Here is a 21,898-nt window from a genome sequence, read left to right on the forward strand (position 1 = left end):
TTGAATAATAAAACAATATACTCACTCTTCAGAGCTCAGTCTTTAGCCAACAACATATATATTATTCATTGTTTCAAAATGTAATAAAGATACATACTTAATATCTGCTTTCCAATTAAACTTTATGAGTGGGGGCTGACTGTGGTTATATTTTTTGGCTGTGCTTTTTAATTTTCTTCCAATGCCTCCCTGGGAATTCAAGAGGCAGCTTCAAGCATAAACATGTTGAGTGTTAAAATAGTGCAGTGTATTTTATGGCCAAAATTTTATGGCCACACAGATTTGTGGGGCTGTCAAATGTGGTGACTGAAAGTAGGCGTTGAACCCGCTACACTTGATTTCTTCAGTAAGCTTCAGTATTTGCAATTTCAGGTAAAGCCAATGGAACCAGGGGTAAGTGGCCTGTTCTTTTTTTGTTTGACAAATAGTGTCAATTATTGAAAACTGTGGATTCTTGGTACTCCTAGAGATTCAATCATTATTCTTATTCTTATTCTTCTTATTCTTATTCTTATTCTTATTCTTATTCTTATTCATTATGTTCACTTATGAGTACTCAGAGATAAGTGAGATATGCACCATAGGATTACATATTTTGCTTTAGTTGGATCTGTTTATATGTTGGGTTCTTTACAAAAATTATAATTTTAGTCTCAGGCACTTCTGGGAGAGGGGTAACTAATTAAAATGGTTCCTCTTTGTAGGCATGTGCAGGTTTTTTTACTGCCTCCATCTTGTTCTTCCCATGATTAAAATCCTGGCAGATGACACTTTGGCACATCTGTGAGGCTGTGTGGCTGGGACATTGGAGACAGAGGTCATCGTCTGTTTTGGAGGGGACAGTCCCCTTCTGCCAACAGGCTGCTGGGGCAGGGCAGTAGCAATAGCAAATGTCTAATTGGGATGCTTGTGTAATTTAGAAAATACTATTTGACAGCATTTATACTTTGCTTTAAATGATCCACATATTATTCTGTATACAATGGCTTGAGATGGAACAGTGACTGTGTCTATAATTGGGTTTGTTTCATTGGTTTCTTTTTCCTGCCTGAAGCCAGAAAAGATTTTCTCAATCTGAATACAAGTCAGTGGCCATACTTAAAGGAAAAATTGGAAGAACAAATGCAGATATCACATGCTATGACTAAATGACTAAAGAGCTGCTGAATAAGGAAATGGAGGATGCATCAGTTTTGAAATTACAAATCTCCAATAAGGACATTTACACTGGTTAACAGAGGCTGAAATGTCAATGTGTCAACCAAGCATGTAACATGGCTCAGGGCAGGTGACAATGGCTGTGAAATCAAGATATCCAGACCTCCTGATCTGGCACTTTGTGTAATTGGTGAGTTATAGAGGCACTTTCCTTTGTTCTGTCTAGCCAATGCCATTGGAAAGGGGATGCCTCTAAGAACTGCTCTCCTAATGACTGTTATTTATATGCCTGAATAATTTCTTGAAGGGATTTGCTATTTTCCTGTGGCTGCAGAAGAAGTCTAAGGAAATTTGCATCGAAACTCAGCCAATAAAGTTATATCATGTAACACTCTCCTTTACAGCTCCTTCAGTTCAACCTGGCAAAGAGGAAAAGTAATAGGTTGGAGGTATTTTTTAAGTAATTTGAGGTAGCCCTTTTATTTTCATGCCTCCAATATGAAAACAGCAGAACCTGTTGCTGGAGACACAGCTGGCTGTCTGAACTAGACAGTGATGAGGTGACATACCTGTGGCTGGCTGGCAGCCCAGTCTGCAACACAAGTGAGCGTGTCTAAATGGAGATCTCCAGCAGGCTAAAGAGAAAAGATGGTCCTGTTAGCAATTCTGTGCCAAAAAAACCAAGTGAAAATATTTTCAAGGAACAAGTAAAAAGGCTGTGCACTTTCCAGAATGATGATAGGAAATGGGAATCAAGAGCTAGAAAGGCTTCTGGCTCTGAGGCAGTGGGTCTGTTGGTGATGAAGGGTATGGACAATGGGGAAGGGGTTAAAACAAAGAGAGCTCAAGAAACTTTTGAAGAAGGGAAACCAAAGTAAAGAAAGAGCATTCAGCAAATGAGCAGATCACTTGGTAAGAGGGGTAGCTCTTTTGCTCTGGAAATCTGATTCTCTTACTAAGAAGACAGGTGAAAGAGAGTTTCAATCCTCAAAACCAGAAGAGCAGCCATATTTCTGAAAAAGGAGGATGCTACCAGAGGAGGTTAAATTAATAACAAAATGAATTAAAATGAGAACTCAAGATAATGTAAAAGGGTCTTGAGAATAAAATGAATCAAAGTATCAAGAGACATGGAAAGGAGGTTTTGATTAGCTTTATGCCAATAACTGGGAGATGGAATGATAAGTAGTAAGGATTTGAAATTATTTCCATGTAAGAATTTATGAATAAGCTTGAAATTTATAAAGCCTGATAGGAAAGTCTGTGTGACTGAAATTTTTTTAAAAAAGAACCCCATGGTGAATTTTGTGAGTGGACTATGCAAAAAGGACAAATTCTTCTGAAGTTCACATACAAATTGCCAGACCAATCACAACTTGACAGCATCTGTAGCAGATCACCAAGGCAAGAGAGACAGCAGGATGAATGACCTCTCATTTTACAGCAAGGAAAAGCTGTACTAACATGTACTGTGGGAGACTGTGTGACATACATTTGAGTTCTCCTGCTGAAAGAAGATAAAAGTTCTTTAATTTTATCATCTAAGCTTGGGGAACTCTAACTGAAACATCATTTTGAAAGATTGAGAAATAGATCACAAACCTGAAAGATAGTGTTGCTTAGTTACAAATGATTTTTGCTTGATTACATTTGCAAGCAAAATAACAGCAGTAAGATCAATGGACTAAAATAGATAGTTGATGTTTTAAAACTTTCTGTTCCACAGAAATGAAAACAATTAAGAGGTAAATCAGCTGTGGAAAAGACTATCAACAAACTGATGAATTATTATCAAGAGAGGATGCAAAATGTTTCACTGCATCCTTGAATGCCACATTCTGACAATGGAAAAAGAAGACTTTGCCACTTTTGAAAACAAAGCAGAAGGGTTAGAAAGCTTGAGTCAGGGGTGAGGTGAAAGGTGTCTACAAAAGCACTGAAAATCAGTGGGGCCCTTATAGGGAAAAAATTCGACACGCATCATGGAAGCAGGTAATGTGTATTTCAGTGCTGCTATGTGTGAATATTTCATAATATTTCATAATATTTGCAGGTTTTACCACAATGGTGAAGCAATGAGTAACCAGCAACAAGGTACAATTTAGCAAGAGCAACGATGAAGATTCTTGCTTATCTCTAAGGTGAAAATTTAAATTGCTTTCTAAAAGCAGTTTAGTTCAGATGGGGTTAATCCAACAAAATGTTTTATTTCTTTCATGTAGTTCATCTTTTGCTTATACAAGGAACTGTTCCTGTGCTTGCTTTACTTTCTCAAGGAATTAAAGACATCGGAGGGTCCAGTGCGGGATCATGACCTGGTACTGAGGTCATAGTTTGGTACAATGACCCACAAATATTAAGTAGCAGAAGTAGATGGTTTTTTGCAGAGCATTTGGTTCTGTTTTCTGGGATGTGTGCACATATACTGCTTTTGTGGACTTTGCCATCACTCAGCCCTGAGCTTGAGTCATAATCCACTGTGTAAAATATTTGTATTTCAAGGTCTTTGAAGAAGAAATTTGTTTCTGGGAACCTAAAATATATCCAGAGTCTGTGATATCGCAGGAAAATTGAGTTGTTGGAGGCATTGATGAGACAGCGTGAACATAAAAATTATCTCTTCTTGTAAATATACACATATATTAGCTACTTCTTATGCACCCTGAATCCTATGTGCTACTTTCTCTTTTTCCTCATAGCGTTTTTTCTTGGCAGAGTTCTTTGATGAGGTTATTGACAGAGAAGTTTAGTGCAAAAGTCAGTATCTAATAAGTTGCTAAGACTTTACGGGAAAACAAACTAAGGGATGTTTCCTCGGCTCCAGGCTGTCAGACAGAGAAACGAGCATCCTGCAGCTTTGGAACTGCATCTTCTCTGCTTTTGTTGCATCTGTATTGCTTAAAGAGATGGCTACAAAGACAGAGGAAACTAACTGGGCTCTAAAGGAAACTCTCTGTTTTTCCAGCCTGGACCAGCCTGGACAACCAAGGTTACAAGGAACTTTTTCCAGCTGCAAGCCAGCTGTGCATTGCAAGAACAGGGAAGAAGACATTACAGGGCTTTTATATTTCTATACTGCAATGACAGCACACCTTCCATGATGTATCCACAGAGGTACGCATGCATCCAAGGAAGTTGTGTCTCTGCAACATCCCCCACTTTACCTCTTCATCTGGTAGTTAAAATCAATCTATTCAGGTCTATTGGTTCAGCTCAGGACAACTGCCCAACAAAGTGGCTACCAGTGAACTCTCAGTATCTCAATAAAGATACCTCAACATTTTAGACTGAAAAGTCTATTAGCTGCCATTTTATGCTGCCTGTGCAACCCTCTTTGTCCTTCTTCTCCTTTGATTTTGAATGCTTTCAGTCGGAGAAAATAAAAATCTTCTATGAGTGTCCTTTGTAACCCATAGGGTAACTTCAGCTGCCCATCCTTGTGTCTTATGCTCTGTTGAAGGTGGCCACATTGCCCACTTTCCTGCTGGTGTCTGAAGGCATGAGATGAATTGGGCTAATACAGGTGGTGTCTGATCCATGCATATTCCCCAGGATGAGGTACCTGGGACACCTTCAGCTGAGGCAATTCACCTGGCTGGTAGTTCACTCCCTTCTGCAAAGGCCCTTTGGATATGACCTGCTGGCCACTCAGGGAAGGAGATGGGTAACTATCAGCAGTGCCCTGATCTGGGTTCCCAGGACCTCTCTGCTCCCAGGAGCCTGGTATGACTCCCATGAGACAGGAATGCTCCATTGTGGAAAATGGTATCTGAGAGCAGACTAGAGGAATTATCCTCTGGTTAATAACAAGAGTTATTTCCCATGGACTGCAGATTGTTCATCCATTAGTCATCAGAAGAGAAGATTCTGGAGGGAAATGTAAACTTCTCAGGTTTGTGAAGATAAGGAAATGTCTTAATTACAATTGCTGATATGACAACATCATCTTGTCAATCTAAAAATCAGAGAACAGCAGATTATGTGGTGATATGCTGCCCAACTTTAACTCAGTGGAATGGCCTCCACCACAGAGGACTGTTATAAATCATTCACAAACCTTGCAAAAACTTCATATCTACAACTACTTTATATCCATGCCTTCATGATTTCATACCTGTGGTTTCAGACATTCTGTTGCCATTTCTCTTTATATAGGTGTTCCTGCCCTTCTTTTCCATTTTGCTAAACTTTTTGCATTTGGACATTAAACCCTTAATGACCTCCTTCATGAGGTTTTGGTTCTTGTTCCTTTATTAGTACTCTCAAATCCCAAATTTAATCTCTGAGTTAGTTAATTTCTTTTGCAAGCACTGTAATCCCTTTTGTTTTTCTCTTCAGCCACATCCTCAGGCTTTTTACTTTTCTTCCCCTGTGTGTAGTTCTGTTCTCCCACAAGCTATTTCTCTGGAGTTTATTATTTCAATAAAATCACTGTTTGGATGAATTCTGTCCCATCAGGACAGGGTTTTTGTACATCAAAATGACATTTAACATCACAGAAGGAAAATCTTCCTTCTTTTTTCTTCATATAAACTCTCCAGTCATTCAGTGAAGTCCCTATTCTGTCCTCTCCCTCCTTTGCTCTGAGTGAGTAATATGTAATACTGCAGAGGTTACTTTTACAAAAGTCACCCTCACCCTTTGTCCTACACCTTATATTAGTTCCTCTTATTTCTTGTCTGATTGCAGTCTGGTTCTGGTGACCTTGGTGCCTTGAAGTATGCTGATATTTTTTTTTCATGTTCGTTTCTTATATTGTAACTTAAGAGATTTTACTGCTGCTTTTGCTTTACCGACCACACTTTTTAACTCTGAAGGCCCTTGGCAAAATACTATAATTTTATAGGTCAGTACATCCTCCTGACCTGGAGGGAGATCTGTACTTACAGTTGAATCTTCATCTGTGATTTCTCATGGTAAATTCATTATTCTTGCATAGGCATGGCAGTGAATGTTTTTCACTGTGGAGTTCTCTCTCATTCTGCAACATGATTTAAGATCCCCGCTGCAGCTTTGGCTAGTAAAGACCTCTGTACTGTCAGTATGTGCTCTTCTTCCACTATCCAAAGGCTCTATATTGTCTTTCCACTACCCTCAGACACATTCCTAATTCCTATTTAATCCAGGAATAGAGTTTGGGAGTGAGTGCAGCAAAACCAGGGTAGGGTTGACAGTTATGGCCCCTATAACAGCCACAGAGGGAATGAGGCATATCTAAGTGACTGATTGTTATACATAAAAAAATCTTCAGCAATCATAGATTATTTGTCTGCAATTCCACTCTCATTTTTCACTGGTTATTGTTAGTGTTATTTGACATTCCATCTTCCAATTTGCTGTGGTAATGGACTCAAAGCTGACAAACAAAGTGATGAAATACTGCTTATCTCAGCTTTATTTCTTCTCTGAATAAAACCCTGGTGGACAAAACCATCTTGGATAGAAAACTACTCTCAGTAATGATGCAATTCATGATCATCCACCATCTCAGCTCTCCTGAGCTGATCCTACAGCCAAAGTTATCTTCTATATTCCAGCAATATAAAATTTGCTAATTGTCTCACTAATTGGTCATATGCCTTGCTTATTGTGTTGAAACAGGGTTTCCTACTCTCCCAAGTGTAGGAGATTGTTAGGCATGTTCATACCTGAAAACTTGTGAAACACAAAGGTTCCACAGGTGTTTATTGTGGTTTATTCATGCAAGTTTTTTGGTACAGGGAACAGGCTGGGACTCGAGCCAGGATCTCCTGATACTGTGCCCTGTCAGGATTTGTCCTGGGTTAAACCAGGATCTTCTCCATGTTACAGGATGAGGATGGCAGAGTTATCAAGTTCTGCTGCATAAACTAATGATGGAGATACTGACCTCTCTGTTGCATTATTGGGAGAGAGAGAGAAACTCTAATTCTGGTTGAACATTTAAGTAGCATAGTCCAAGTAGACCAAGACTTCATAATATTATATTCTCTGGGAAGTTTTCTGAACTGTTATCAGTCAGAAGATTTCTGCTGAAGAGAGTCCCCTTGTAAAAGAAAATCTGACAAGGTAGAGTGTGTATTCATTTAGTTGTCTTGTAAATAACTGCCTTAAATTACAAATTATAGGCTTTTACTCTATATCTGGAATGTACCTAGCTGACTCCTTCTGCCATAGTACATCCATGGTGGCTGAGCACTGAATAATGCTGTACATATAATTTATATTGGTATGTCTTGAAGTTCACTTTTGCCCCAAATGATTAAGCTACAAGAAGCTGAATGCTTGCAAACTTACTATAAAATGAGACAATTTAGCAGAAAATTGAAGAAATACTCTTCCAAACATTTTGATTCATGTTTCTTATTTCTGTTTCTGAGTGAATTTTTTTTAGGTGTTTGAATTTTTGTGAATTCCTGACCAATTTCCTATGCCCTGTCTTGTAAGTCCTTTGCCATATGTAGATCAATAGAGATTTGTGGATTGTGAGAACACAGCCCCAACTTTGTTTCAAGAGGAGAAACTGTGCAATGCTATAATGAAGGGGATTCCCTGAGATGCAGGAAAGGAATAACTTATTCTTTTTTGTCATTTTTGTATCTGTATCTCTCTGAAATATGTTTTAATCTGTTTTTATGTGTATCAGAAAAATTCAAGAATTATGAAGAGTTCTGTGAAACTGACATGACTTCTGAAAAGTTAGACAAGGTAACTGGAAAAAAATTTGTAATGAAAAGATTGTTTATTCTTAATAGCTGAGGAGATTAGCATTTTTCTGTAATTCATTGAATTTATGGCTGATATGCCAGGAATAGAAGTGTAATAGAAACATCTTACTTCAGAGGATGACTGCATATTTTTTACTGCCTGCGTTTGATTGCAAATTTTTTGATGTGTTGAAAGTTAAAAATTGCACAGTACTCAGGCAAAAAAACCCCAACTATATCTAGTTCTGAAAGGTTTCTGACGAGTTTTTAATTTTTTTGAGGATTAACATAGAGCTTGCTCCCAGCATTTACAGCTGCTTTAACTCAATTGTAGTTGACACAATGTCTACATTTACACCAGACAGTCTCTGCACTGGCAAATCTTAAGAGATTTAAGATGCCTATTTTTATCCAGACAGAAATAGGCAGTGCAATTCTCTCCTCTTGTAATCATGCTAGTGTCACCAACTGATATAAAATTTGCTTTAATGTCAAAATGATTGACATTGCACAGTCTTAAAGTCTATTTTGTTTGTTCATTGTTACTCACAGCCAACTGTTGATTTTGACTACTCATTAAGGTACCATTTTTTTTCATCTGCATTAAACATATTCCAAAACCTCACAAGAAAATCTCCTGCAAGTGTATTTGGATAGCTCTATTTGGGCATCATCAATTAGCAAAAGCTCTGATGAAACTGGTGGAAATATTGGCTACTTCAGTGCTGTAAATTCATCCATTGCCTTTCCAGAGGTGAGAAATGCTTAAGACATTTCTTTTAGACATTAATTGATAAAATATGTCCTTAGGATGGAAACTGAGTCTCTACAGGCTCCCAGGCTCTTGCCAATACAAAATCTTCACTGTATTTAGCAGGAGAATGCCTGCTTGAGGGTTGCTCCCAGTGTGACAGCTCAGGAACGAAGCAGCTGAGATTCTCAGAGCCTGCCCCAGTGTTTCTGACAAATTCCACAACTGAAGGACTGTGGGCAGGGAGACAAAGGCTCAGCTGGAGACAAGCCCTGGAGCAGCCTCTGATACACCTGATGCTGGCCACTTGTTATGGAGAATCTTCCACTTGTGGAATGACACAAGTGGGCTGAGAGGGCTCCAAGGGGAGTGGGCAGAAAAGGGTGCAGGAAGGATGTCCAAGTTCCAAACATCCCCAAAAATATGGATGTGTTAAAAAAGGTGTGGGGGTGGGGGAGCAAAACTAAATGGGAAGCAAAAGATATAGGAACATTTGAGATTGCAGAGGGCTTTTTTCAGTTTGATGAGTTCCACAGAGGAAAATGAACAACAGTACTACTACTACTACTACTACTACTACTACTACTACTCTACTACTACTATAGCGATTGCATGGGCAAACTTTTGGAAAAAAGAGAATAAAAGAAGTTTTACTTAGTTACTTACACCCCTAGACAGGTGTCAGACACACTCACAGCCCTTTTGTTCTCCCTGAATATAAACAATCCAGTACTTACAGTACATAATAAAGTGTGTTCTGCAGCCTTACTCTCAGCAACAGCTGTGCTATTCTGGCTCCAAAGGCACTGTGCCTGTTGGAAGCAAAATGCTGGTAAAGATTGATGGAAGAGGCATCATCATACCACCTCCTCAGCCCCACGGCACAAAACATGCCTTAAAGGATGATAAAAACCAGTTAATTCTCCACTAACTTTTCAAATCAAAACCAGACCTACAAGCTGAATTTTCCATAGCAAATCTATCTTTACGTTTTGATTTTACGCATATATGGAACGGTGTGGATAAAATTGTTATAAAACAATTATAAAATTGTGTGATAAAATTGTGGATAAAACAGTTGGAGCTGTTTCAGTCACTTGTTTTTATATTTGTGGTGTAAAGACCCCAAATCTAAAAAGAAAGCATTTGTTTGGAAGTAAAACTCTAGTCTGTTTTTTCTAAACTTGGGAACTTCTAGCACTTGGTATATAGCTTTAATTAAGAGCAGCTAACCTCCACAAACACTACTTCACCTACAAAGGGAAGTTAATTAGTGGTTGGGAAAGAGTTGAAGGGAAAATCTAAAGGTCCAGTTTACCTTGAATCTGTTGTGGTTTTAAGCCCAGATGAACATGAAACACCACACAGCCTCTCACTCAACCCCTCCCTCTTCCCCCAGCCCTGGTGGAGTGGGGAGGAGAATTGAAGTAAAACTTTTACATTCAGATAAGAACATTTTAATAATTGAAAATACAGTACAGTGCAATAATAGGAATGGTAAATTATAGTTATAATAAAAAGGAAAAAAGGTTATGCACAATGCAATTTCTCACCACCCATTGACTGATGCCAGACACCCTCCCCAAACCCAGACTGGCCCCCTCTGGGTAACTCCCCCCAGTTTGTGTACTGGGCATGGCATTCCATGGTGTGAACATCCCTTTGCTCAGTTTGGGTCACCTGTCCCAGCTGGGCTCCCTCCCAGTTTCTTTCATGTTCCTCCTCACTGGCAGAGCAGGAGACGAGGAGAAAAAAAGTTCTTGACTTAGGATAAACACACTGAAGCAAAAAACCAAAACATCAGTGTGTTATCAACACCATTCTCATCCCAAATCCAAACCACAGCACTGTAACAGCTGCTGGGAAGAAGTGAGCACTACCTGAGCTGAAATCCGGACAGAATCACACCTGGTCTTTCTCAGTTATAAATCTAAACTCCCCAGATTGAATAAACTCTGATCCAGACTTTGAGTCTTGTGAAAGGATCATCTCTAAAACCCTTAGAAATCAGTGTATTTGTTCTTGCTTTTGGAAAAGAATTCTTGGTTTTCTTGGGCTTTAACTGCAAGGTGATTTATTTTAAGTCTATCTACTCATGTTCAAATCCTGTTTACTTCTCAATGCCTGCAAAATTCCATGAGTTCAAAACTATGAGGAAGGTTCCCACAGACTCTGAGATTGTTAAAATAAAAGGTTTCAATTTTCCATCTTGTCTCTGATCCCTTCAATTAAACTGTATTCATTGCAGCTTGGCAAACTTAATTGCGTGCTTCAAAAAATTCAAAAAGAGAAGAAACAAAAATCAGAATGATGAAGAAAGATGAGGTTTTTTTTAATTGTATGTCTCAGACCAAAAAAAAAAAAAAAAAAGAAAAGACACAATAAGACATGGAAAGCCAAGAAGGCATAATTTTGATTGTAGCTTTATCTTGCTAAATTTTGGTGGGAAAATGAGACCTTGTTAACTGTGGTGAAAGAAAAAGGTTTGAAGGGGAGCTGGTTTTTAAATTTTATTTTATGATACCAAAAAAAAAAATACAAAATGGCCAGAAATCTGTGTAATGAATGCCTATCAATCCCATTTCTGATTCTGTGTTTTTTCACTTGCAAGAATAGAATTTACCTAATAAAGTTGGAGCCAGTCCAAAACTAAAGAGTTTGTTTCTTGTATTCATATGTAAGACCTCCAATATTTTGGGTGCTCGTTCCTAGTAAAAATCAGGGGACAGCAATCACATATCTTGCTATTACACATGCATGATTTACCTTAGGAAAGATAAGAGTGGGTGGGAGTTATTTTTATCTTCACATGGCAACAAAACTCCTTGCACCCACGCTGCCAATGCAATTTACAGAGGGTTAAAGGGATTTTGTTTCCTTGGGAAGGGAGGGGAGTCAGTGAGGCAGGAATGCTTGAGAGATGAAATGATCCTTACTTCTAATCAGAAATATTTAGACTCTCCAGACCCTATAACAGAACCAGCTAGAGAATTTGTTGCTATGTGTGAAGAACATTAGAAGAAGGGTATGAACTTGAAATGTGCACAGAGGAATCTTAAAACTGCCTGTATACTGTGTGGTGCTGGGTGTGGCCTGATTATTGCTGTGGAATGGTTCTTACAGCCAACTCTTGCCAGAGTATGAGTTGTTGTGGCTGTGTCTGATCTCGAATCCAGCTGCATGGAGAGGAAGGAAAATAGGTCAACAAAAGACAGCTCAGATGTGTGTGATATGTTCAAAAGGGTGACAGCATCCTTCTGAGAGCACCCTGATATTTTCTGGACTCAAAATAATTTAGCTTGGAAGAGATCTCAGCAGAACCTCTAGCTTTACCTCCCACTAAAAGCAGGATCAATTGCATGGTGGAAATCTAAGAGGTCATTTCCAGTATAAAGGATTTAAAGTACTGCTGAAAGTTGGAGTTGTTTGGTTTGTTTTCCAGTAATAATACACCTCTTTGGGATTATTTTATTGGATTATGAGGTATTCTTAGAAAGAGAGGTGCTCAGCAGTTATATATCTTGGGTATGGACATCTAGAAATCCTGTATAGTATTTTAGGGAAGGCTTCTCTTTTGACCCAGCTGACATGGTAGTAGAGATGTAAAGCTAAGGGCAACAGCATAACCTTTATTTTTCTGGCAAGACAAGGAGGCTCACACTGGCTGTTTTTCAAAATATCATCTTTTCTCAGGTTCCAAGGTTTTAATCAGGTCAAATGCACAGCACAAACCCTACATTCAAGGACTCTGAATTCTGGTCTGCTAGGAGTTTGACATACAAGAAAAAGAAAAATAAACACACAGTGGACTGGAGTCCTCCATTTTAGAACTTTGTTTTCAGGTAGGCTTGAATTCCAGAGAAGGATGAGAAAGGTACTTTGTATTCTATTGAGTCAGCTTACCCTATTTACACTTGAATTCAAAGAAATTACAAAATATAGTGCTTAAAAACATCACTTCAACACTTATTTTACCCATAGATGCTCACAGAATGTCTCAATGTGACCTGACATGGCTGTAAAGGGCTGAGCATGTGTGCTTTTGTGGAGGGAGGGGAAGCAACCTGGTGTAAGTGAAGTAAGAGAGAGACAAACCTGCAGGTTTTCAGTCCTTACATTTGAATGGCACTGAAATCCAGAACCTGAGCCCTGCTTTACCAACACAGGACATCCAAGGTTTGTTACAGCTTGAAGTACTTTGAATCCAAGAAATTGGTACAACAACTGGTGTCTGTCTGCTTGACACCCAGCGTTGACCTTTCCCGCCCCGCTGTGCTTTATCAGCCTGAGACATCAGCTTTTGTTTAACAGAGGCTGCTCACAAATTTTGAGTGTCTTCATGGTCAGTGTGCAATGCCCTCGTGGCCCTGAGCTCTGGCACATTTCTCTCCATGGCTGGATTCCCATGTAACAGTTGGGTCTCCAGCAGCAGGGGGACCTGTCTGGAGGGCAGAGAGGCTGCGTGGACAATGACAGTGTGTCCCAGCTAAGGACCAGATCAACTCCAGACCTGAATGATCCATACAGGCAAATACTTTGTGTGAACACACTCCAAAACACAAGCTGATGTAATCCTGCATGTTTGGAATTTTTTTGGATAATATTAAAGTCATGGACAGAATTGCTATGTGACAAAAAACACACGATGTTTTTTTCTCTTCCTAAAAATGCATCATTTAACTTCCTTAGAGGAATCTAGAATTACTTTCCCTGAAACATACTGGCTGAAGAACATCTATTTCATATGGTTTGCTTAACACATTCTGAGAGAAATACAATTAAATTTCATGAATAAGATCCTTCCACTTGCATGCATGCCTTGATTCAGAAATTCAAAGTCAGTAAGCAGCTGCAATAGAAACAGTAGTCTTTATAGGGAGTTGCACAATATATAGTAACTTTCTAACTTGTTTAAAAAGAAGGGTTATATTTTTCATTCCAGTGTCAACCTTGCTTTCTGCATTATAGGTCTAATACACAGGATGAATGATTTTATTCTGCAAATAATTGCATGATGATTAATCCTACAAAGTATCTGTTGTCTCCATAAAGCAGAATTGAATCAAACATGATCCCAAGCCTCCTGTTAGTCTTTACCAAAAATGTGGCACTAGTTTGTCCTCTATTTGCCCTCAGTGCTGGTTGTAAATGCCATACTACTGTGTTAATATATATATAATATATATAATAATGAATATATCTATGAAATGGCTAAAGCTGTGCCACTTGATGGGAAAGGAGAGAGGGCAGACACCTGTAGGACATTCCTAGTGCTGTGCACAGGCCTGACCCCAAGACACAGCAGGAAGGGTGATGCTCACGTGTGTGGGAAAACTGAAATTTTTGCTTGTGGGAAAGTGTTTTCAAATCTGGGAGAACCTGGAAAGGCAGAGGTTTGTGTTTGCCATAGGCAAATCTGTAGGTCATAGGCATATTTATGTTCTTCAGGCATTCCTCTCCTTTTCCATTTTTCTTTGCATGTCTCTCCTTCTATTTAAACATCTACATATGTCAGAGACATCTTAAAGGTTAAAGCAGTCCATGCTGTATTTATTCCACCTGCCCAGTACTACTTGATATGTAAGATTTTCTGCCTCCAGCCCTGAATTTTTCTTTCACCAAATAACCCAGGGAGCAAGTGGATTCAGGGTATCTGAGCAGGAAGCTGAACAAAAGTCTTTGACTAAAACATTTGAAACAACCAAACCTATCTGCATAACCAAGCACTCCCCTATAGGCAGGAAAACCACAGTAGCTTCATATAAACTCTAACTACTATTCACTTATTTTCCTTCCTGTTTGAACCCTGCAACCTTTTTAAGGTCTGATTTAATTGCTAGAAAGCAAACATAAGAGAAGGTATTTTGCAGCATAAGGGCAGAAATACCAAAATTAGTGCATAATGTGGTCTTATAAGCATAACAGCAACCCATAACTGGAAGCATTGTGTAGAAACATTAACCCCAAATTTCTGTTTTGAAGAATGTGCAGCAAGTTCAACTAACCCCCCTGTGTGGGTTAGTGACTTAAGAGTTGATGACCTTTGTGGGTCCCTTCCATCTCCCTTCCTGTGACTTGGAAGTGTGACAAATATGGTTCTTACTGTAAAAACAACACTGTCAAACTGGACTCAATGCAGTGTCACTCTGTTCTCAAGGCTCTCATATGAGCTTGCAAGACCATTTTTTTCATTTTTGCCATGCAACACTAATGAAATCAATGGCATAAATAATGCAAAATTTTCTGTGGGACTTTGGTCTTTATTAAAAACAAGGTTAATTACAGTGATGAGTTTTTAATATGTTGCTATTTACCTTCATTTACAATGTCAAGGTCTGGGACTCTACTGGTCAATTAAATTTCATCTTCAAATCTGCAGCATCAGATTTTATTGACTCATTAGATTCATTAGATGTTTAGGAGTAGGTGTTTGTTTGCATAGGTTTTTCTTTCTTTTCCAAACTTCAGCAGATCCAAATTCTTTGACCAGCAACTCTCACACAAGAAATTGTTGTTGCTTCATTTGGAGCTGTGACCCTTGGATGTGGTGGGTAGGGAAGAGCAGGGACTCAGCTCTCAGAATTGCATGGATCTGTAGTGTATATCTATCTATCTATCTATCTATCTATCTATCTATCTATCTATCTATCTATCTATCTATCTATCTTTCAGTTACTCCACTTTACATGGAAGCAATCCAATGCAGAATGTGATCCATGAACATCAATATAAGTTGGTCTATAAATAGTTAACTTTAAGTGACAGTCTCTCACTCTGTTCCAAATGATGGAAATCCCAGCTGGTAAATTTTATATCTTGTGTATATGTGTGTGTGTAAGTTACATGTATGATACATGTTAAATAGACAATTTACATATTATTTCCTCTGTCTAGGGACCTACCTTGCTCGATTTGCTTACAAAAAATTTGCTTTGCTACCTTTGGTCACAGTGACATTAGACACCTTCAAAGGTCTGCAAGGGGGAGTGTGGATTACTCTTCTCATTATGTCTGAGGGAGTGACTGGGAGATATTTGCTCTGCACTATACATAATGCCAGATGATCACTGTCCCCCAGCAAAAACACAGCATGGGAGTAAGAATCAAAGTGTCCACTTTTATTCCCAGCTCAAAGCACTTGGCAGCTGTGAATCTGCTCTCTTCACTTCTCCAAGAACTTCCAAGACTGATCTTTTGTATATCGGGTTGTTAATCATAGAATTGTTTAAGTTACAAAAGATCTTGAAGATCTTCAAGTCCTGCCATTAACTCAGTACTGCCAAGTGCGCCACTAAACCATGTCCCCTGGAGCCACATCTATACCTACACCTACACATAATTACAGATCTTTAAAATACTTCTAGGCATGGTCCTTAGAGCAGTCTGTACCAGAGCTTGAAAACCCTTGTGGTGAAGATTCTTTCCCTAATATCCACTGCAAACTGCAGCTCTGCTGACACCCCTTCTTACTTCTCCAAGAACTGAAAAGTCAATCATTTCATGATGTCTTTGCTCAAGAGTCCAACCTTTGCATCACCCACCAGTCCTTCTGTGTTCACAAACAGCAGGTCCAGAGGGGCATATCCACGAGTTGCCTCCCTTGCCAACTGTGTCAGGAAGTTCTGTTCCACACACTCTGGAGCCTCCTGGACTGTTTGCTCCCTCCTCTGTTGTATTTCCAGCAGACCTCTGGCAAGCTGGGTCCCCCATGAGAACAGGGCCAGAGACTGGGAAGCTTCTCCCAGTTGCTTATAGAATATTTCATCTGCCTCTTCATTCTGGTTAGGTGCTCTGTGGTAGAATTCCACCATGATATCTGCCTTGTGACCATCACCATCAAGCTCAAGGCAGTCAAAACAGTCCCTAACACACAGGGCTAACCCATCACTCTCCTTCCTTGCCTGCCCAATCTGAAGAGTTTATAGCTATCCATTGCAGCACTCCAGCTGTGTGAGTCATCCCAACATGTTTCCATGATGGCAGCTGTGTCAGTTTTCCTGCTGCACAAAGACCCCAGCTCCTCCTGTGTGCTGCCTGTGCTGCAGGCACTGGTACAGGTGCAGTTGGACTATCGAGCCCAGCACCTTTTTTGGGGGAGAGGCCCTAATTTGTATTTGACTTTTCTCAGCTTCTTTGGTGTTTTCTAGCATTGATAACCCCACATCTTAATGCATATTTAAGAAATGAAAGGCTGATCTTGGTTGACTTTGGGTTTTTTTTGAGCCTTGCATATTCTGTCTTTCCTTCCTGACCCTGAGGTCTAGAAACTTCCTCTTTTTAAAAGAAACAAAATTTCTTATTTAGTCACAAGATGCTGGGAGCTGGAGTTTGTGAGAAAATATTGGTACACTGGTGACATAATCAGAAAACTCAACAGATCTTCCAGCAGTGCAGAATTTCTGTCAGCTTTCTCTCTGGGTATGAATACTCAACTGCTCTGAGCCTGAAACCCCAGGTCTGGGGCTTTAGCTGTCTGCAGCACAAGGGCTAGAGCCCAGGGGTCAGCCTCCCCCTCTAACTTGCTGTTGCAATTAGGGAAAGCATGGGCTGTGGGATGGAACCCACCTGGAGAGAAAGACACCACAGCTGTATCCTTTCCACATTCATTTGCACAGCTGCTGAGGGCCAGTGACAGTGTGGTCCACTGGTTAGGGCCATTACCCAATGGCACAAGGTCGTATGCTAAAAAACAATAAGTTTTTAATTACAAACCTTGTTTTTGGTTAACCTTGACAGGCAGCTAAGCACCACAGAGCTGTTCACTCCCTGCTTCCAAACCAAAGTCCTAGGAAGGAGGAGAGAGAAAAGGAAAAGCAAGAAAACTTGTGGGTAAAGATAAAAAAACCCAAACCCCAAACAAACAAGCAAAAAACAAACTTAAAAAGAAGAAATGGAAGAAGAAAGCAAACAAAACAAGTGATACTAAATGCCTACTTGTTTTCCTGAGCAAAACACAGGCAACTTCCCTAAACCCCATGGAATCTGCCTGGTTATGTCCCCTCCACACATATTGTGCAGGCCCAATCCATTCACCAAGGGTGGGGAGCAGAGTAAGAAAGAGAGAAGGCCCTGTTCAGCAGCAGGTAAAACCCTGGTCTATTACTGGCATTGTTTTGGTCATAAATCTAAATCACAGAACCATACAAGCGCCTATGAAGAAAATTGACTTCAACCTGGTTAGGACCAGTATAATCCCCTGTCTTTGAAAAGAAAAGATTAATCCAGGGCTGCTGTTAGGAAATGCTAGCAATGATTTCAATAGAATTTAGTACCTGCTTCTTATTCTTTTTCATTTGTATAGCTCCTCTGAGCTGCAGGAAAGGATTTGAATAAAAGAAAAGGCAAAGTAAACCCTCATCCTCCTGGGACAAAATGTTCCTGCTGGTTTCCTACAATGTTCAAAGTAAGAATATCGGGAACAGCTACAGCACTGAGTATGATGAACCATGGGTGTACTTAATGTTATTCAATAGAAAATGTGTCAGGAGAAAGTAATCCAGGAATATCACTCACTGTTGTGCTGGGAATGATGAGTCAGATGGGTGCTCAGTGCAATACATCACCCTCTGAACACTTGCACGGAGGCTCAAGAAGTGCACGTGTCACTCCTCACTCTGCTTGCAGCCATGATTAAACATGAGCTGGTACTGTTGTTTTTTGGGGCCATTGGGTCATATTTTCCTGGAAATCCAGAATCTTTGGCAGCAATGCTTAAATTTGGAGGGACACCTGTGTTTCCCATTACTTGCCAAGGCAATCATTCACACAGAATCACAAGGTTGGAAGAGACCCTCAAGATCAACAAGTCCAACCCATGCCCTAAACACCTTAACTAAGCCATGGCACCAAGTGCCACATCCAGTCTTTTTTTGAACACACCCAGGGATGGTGACTCCACCACCTCCCTAGGCAGGCCATTTCAATATTTTATCACTCGTTCTGTAAAAAACTTCTTCCTAATATCCAACCTATATTCCCCTGATGCAGCTTGAGACTGTGTCCTTTGGTTCTGACATTTGCTGCCTGGAGAAAAAGACCAATCCCACCTGACTACATCCACCTTTCAGGAGGTTGTAGAGAGTAATAAGGTCAGAACTGAGTCTCCTTTTCTCCAGGCTAAACAACCCCACCTCCCTCAGTTGCTCCTCACAGGATTTGTGTTTTAAGCCCCTCACCAGCCTTGTTGCTCTTCTCTGGAAGCACTCAAGTGTCTCAACATCCTTCCTAAACTGAGGGGCCCAGAACTGGACACAGCACTCAAGGTGTGGCCTCACCAGTGTGAGTACAGAGAAGAATGACCTCCCTGCTCCTCCTGGCCACACTTGATATACAAATGATACATTTGCATTGTCTTATCTTGATCTTTACTCAATACAAGGCTGCCTCATTTGGGAGTGGGTGGGCTCTTTGTTGGTCCTATTTTAGTTATGTGGGGTCTTCTTCAGCAAGTCAGTTCCCAGGATAATTTTTTAAGCTGTTATTGAAGGGTTTTAAAGGACAGAGGTGGAGGAGATATGTGAACAGTGTTTTGGATTTAATAAATGTGTTCTGAGCATGTGTATGTGTGTAGGGTATGTACTGCATGATGTGAGGGCAATACTCACCATGGACCTTACACAAACTGATGACCCATGATCTCAGAATGACAGAAAATGCCAAGCTGGAAGGGACCCACAAGGACCACTGAGTCCAACTCCTGGCCCAGCACCAAGAGTCACACCCTGTGCCTGAGAGCATTGTCCAAATGCTTCTTGAACTCTCAGGCTTGGTGCTGTCACCGCTTCCCTGGGGAGCCTGGGTGCCCAGCTGGGACTGAGAACAAAACCTCAAGCTCCTCTAGTTTGTTCCTTGCACTGCCTCATTAATGTAGAGACATTTCAGGTGCAGTACTTTGTAGCAAGACTTCTTAAAGCAGATTGAGGGATCCCATTAGTGCTCATTTAGTCAAATTCTGGTACACCATCCCAGCACTCATCATGGCAAGCCTGCTATTTTCCTTTTCCCATTTCCAAGCTGGTTTAAAGCTCTATCAAAGAGCACTGTTAGCCCCTGTGCTAGACCCTTTTCCCCTCTGAGAAATCCTGGGGAATTCATGATGAATGCCCATCAGGTATCAGTAGACCAGGTGTTGAGTAGATTATGATCAACAACCCAAAAATTTTTCCATTGTTACCAGCCTTGGAGCCATGCATTGACTTGATGCCTTACTAGTCTGGAGAGTTTTGCAGGATGTCCCTTATTTGTGCCCCTAGGAGACAGGTAACTTCTCTGTGAGACACAGTCTGTGTATTGGATCCTCTGTTTCCTTTAGAAGGGAGCTCCTATTACAACCACCCTTCCTTTCCTCCTAACAAAGGAGGTTTTTTGATGTGAGGTACAGGTGGTGTTGATTTAGGGAGCTTCACTATCCCAGAAGGACCTTCACCCACCTTATCAGGTGCCTGGCCTTCTGTTCCAGAGCCTCACACCTGCTGCAGAAGATACCAGTCCTACTTTGTCAGATTCTGGGAAGGAGGAGGAATCTTCTGGTACGTGCAGTGACCTGCTTCCAGCCTTTGAGAGACCCTGGGCTAACAGCCCTTGGACTAATTGCCCTGCAGGGTTCTGAGTCCATGATGAAGATGCTACAGACATTTTTCTGCATGGCATTTTTTGAATCTCACTCCTTTTGATAACATTAAGCACAGATAAAAATAGCAATTATACCACAGAGAAGCCTGTGTTCTAGAGTGTGTCCTCAAAAGGAGCAAACCCAGTTGAGGTGACTGAATTCCCCATAAGTGTCAGGAGGCTGCACTGAATGCATTTGCACAAACCTGTGCTCTGCCCTGTTCTTTATAGGCTACAAACTCACAGCTAGGGACACTCACCAGAAACAGTCTCTTCAAGGATCTTCTTCTCATAACAAAGAAAGATATTGTATTTATTGCTTTTCTTGTGAGAAAAGCATTTCCCTTACATATATGCTAGGGTATTGCTATGCCTTTCTCTCTAAAAAGCATAGACAACTTTTATGGTACTTAAAAGTCCTTCCTTTAGTAAACAGCTCCAGAATTATTAAACCCTTCAAGGGCTCTTGTAGCAAGATTTCTCTTACCATGCAGGTAGTACAAGAGATGCCAGAAGCAGATGTTGTGAAAGTTGCAGAGAAGAATCAGTGTTTAGTACAGAAGGTAGAAAAAGACAGTGATGAGAATAAATGAAAATAAATTTGTCTCAACAAACATTTGTCAAGGAGCCTAATTTCTGTGGTACGGACCAAAATTGCTGCTGACATTTTCTGTAATGAAGTTTCTTCTGATTTGTTCAAAGTCTCCATCTGCACTCTGACTCATCCACTTTATTCCTGGACTGGGCATGTAAGACAGACCTCCACATCTGCAGGACCCTGGCATCCTTCTGCAAAATGCTCAACCAAGGAAAGGCTGAGGCAGATGGGTACATACAGACCTGGGGCTGTCCATTTACCACTATATAAAATAAGGCCTTCACTGAGAAAATTCAGCTTTGTATCCAGATCCTTCCTTCTGCCTTTTTTCTTTTCCTAATATGAAGTGTTCATTAAACTTTGTTCTGAATGCTTAAAAGAGTGGTTGTGTTGCATTTTTATGGTTTTTTTCTTTTCTGGCTGGATTTATAAGCAATACAGGTTGGCATAGCTCTATTGAAATCAGAGGAGTTATCCCAATTTCCACCAAATGATGCAGATCTGGGGTTTAAAATGCATATTCAGAATGAAAGAGTCATGTAAAGAAAGTAGCTGTGGGTAATGAGGCAAGGATTTCAGCTAGAGATTTCAGAAGTGTATTTATGAGCCTTAGAGCCACATTTCTCATAGCTAGGGAAATAATATCTGTTCTGTTGCTTGCTTAATAAAATTATTCTCTGTTTCAGGAGAACTAGCAAGCCACAGTGCATTTAGAAACTGCTGCATTGGCATTTTGTAAAGTTGAAAAGGACAAGATGTTTGACACATTTAGTGGTCCAACATGTATGTTGTGTTTGTCTTTGGACACACATTCTGTTACCTCTCCTTCTCTGCAGACAATCATTGGCCCATCAGCATGAATAATTTGTTTTGCTCTGGAAAATTTCAGCCCCTGCTAGGATTGACTAAGAGGAGTTGTTGCTTCAGCAATAATCTCTGTTGATATGCTGTGTATTAAGCAATAAGTGGCTGTTGAAATTGATTAATTGTTGAGGTGGAGATGAGATTTTAAGGAAATTTCAAATTCTGTTCATTGCACTCATATTTTTTTATTAACTATCCTTTGTTGTGCTGCTATGTACAAGATGAATAGAA

The 21,898-nt window shown here is 40.1% G+C and overlaps 1 long non-coding RNA gene across 2 annotated transcripts in view; it reads left to right on the forward strand.

Moving 5' to 3' along the window:
• Positions 1–209: 209 nt before the first annotated feature.
• The window catches only part of LOC143695562 (uncharacterized), a 98,425-nt gene continuing 76,736 nt past the window's right edge, over positions 210–21,898 (forward strand). For both annotated transcript variants that reach the window (XR_013184906.1, XR_013184907.1), the window contains exons 1-2: positions 210–393; positions 3,212–3,299. This is a non-coding gene — a long non-coding RNA (uncharacterized LOC143695562). The remainder of the gene's footprint in view (positions 394–3,211; positions 3,300–21,898) is intronic.

This window comes from Agelaius phoeniceus, chromosome 1, assembly GCF_051311805.1.
Source record: "Agelaius phoeniceus isolate bAgePho1 chromosome 1, bAgePho1.hap1, whole genome shotgun sequence".
NCBI classification, from domain to species: Eukaryota; Metazoa; Chordata; class Aves; order Passeriformes; family Icteridae; genus Agelaius; species Agelaius phoeniceus.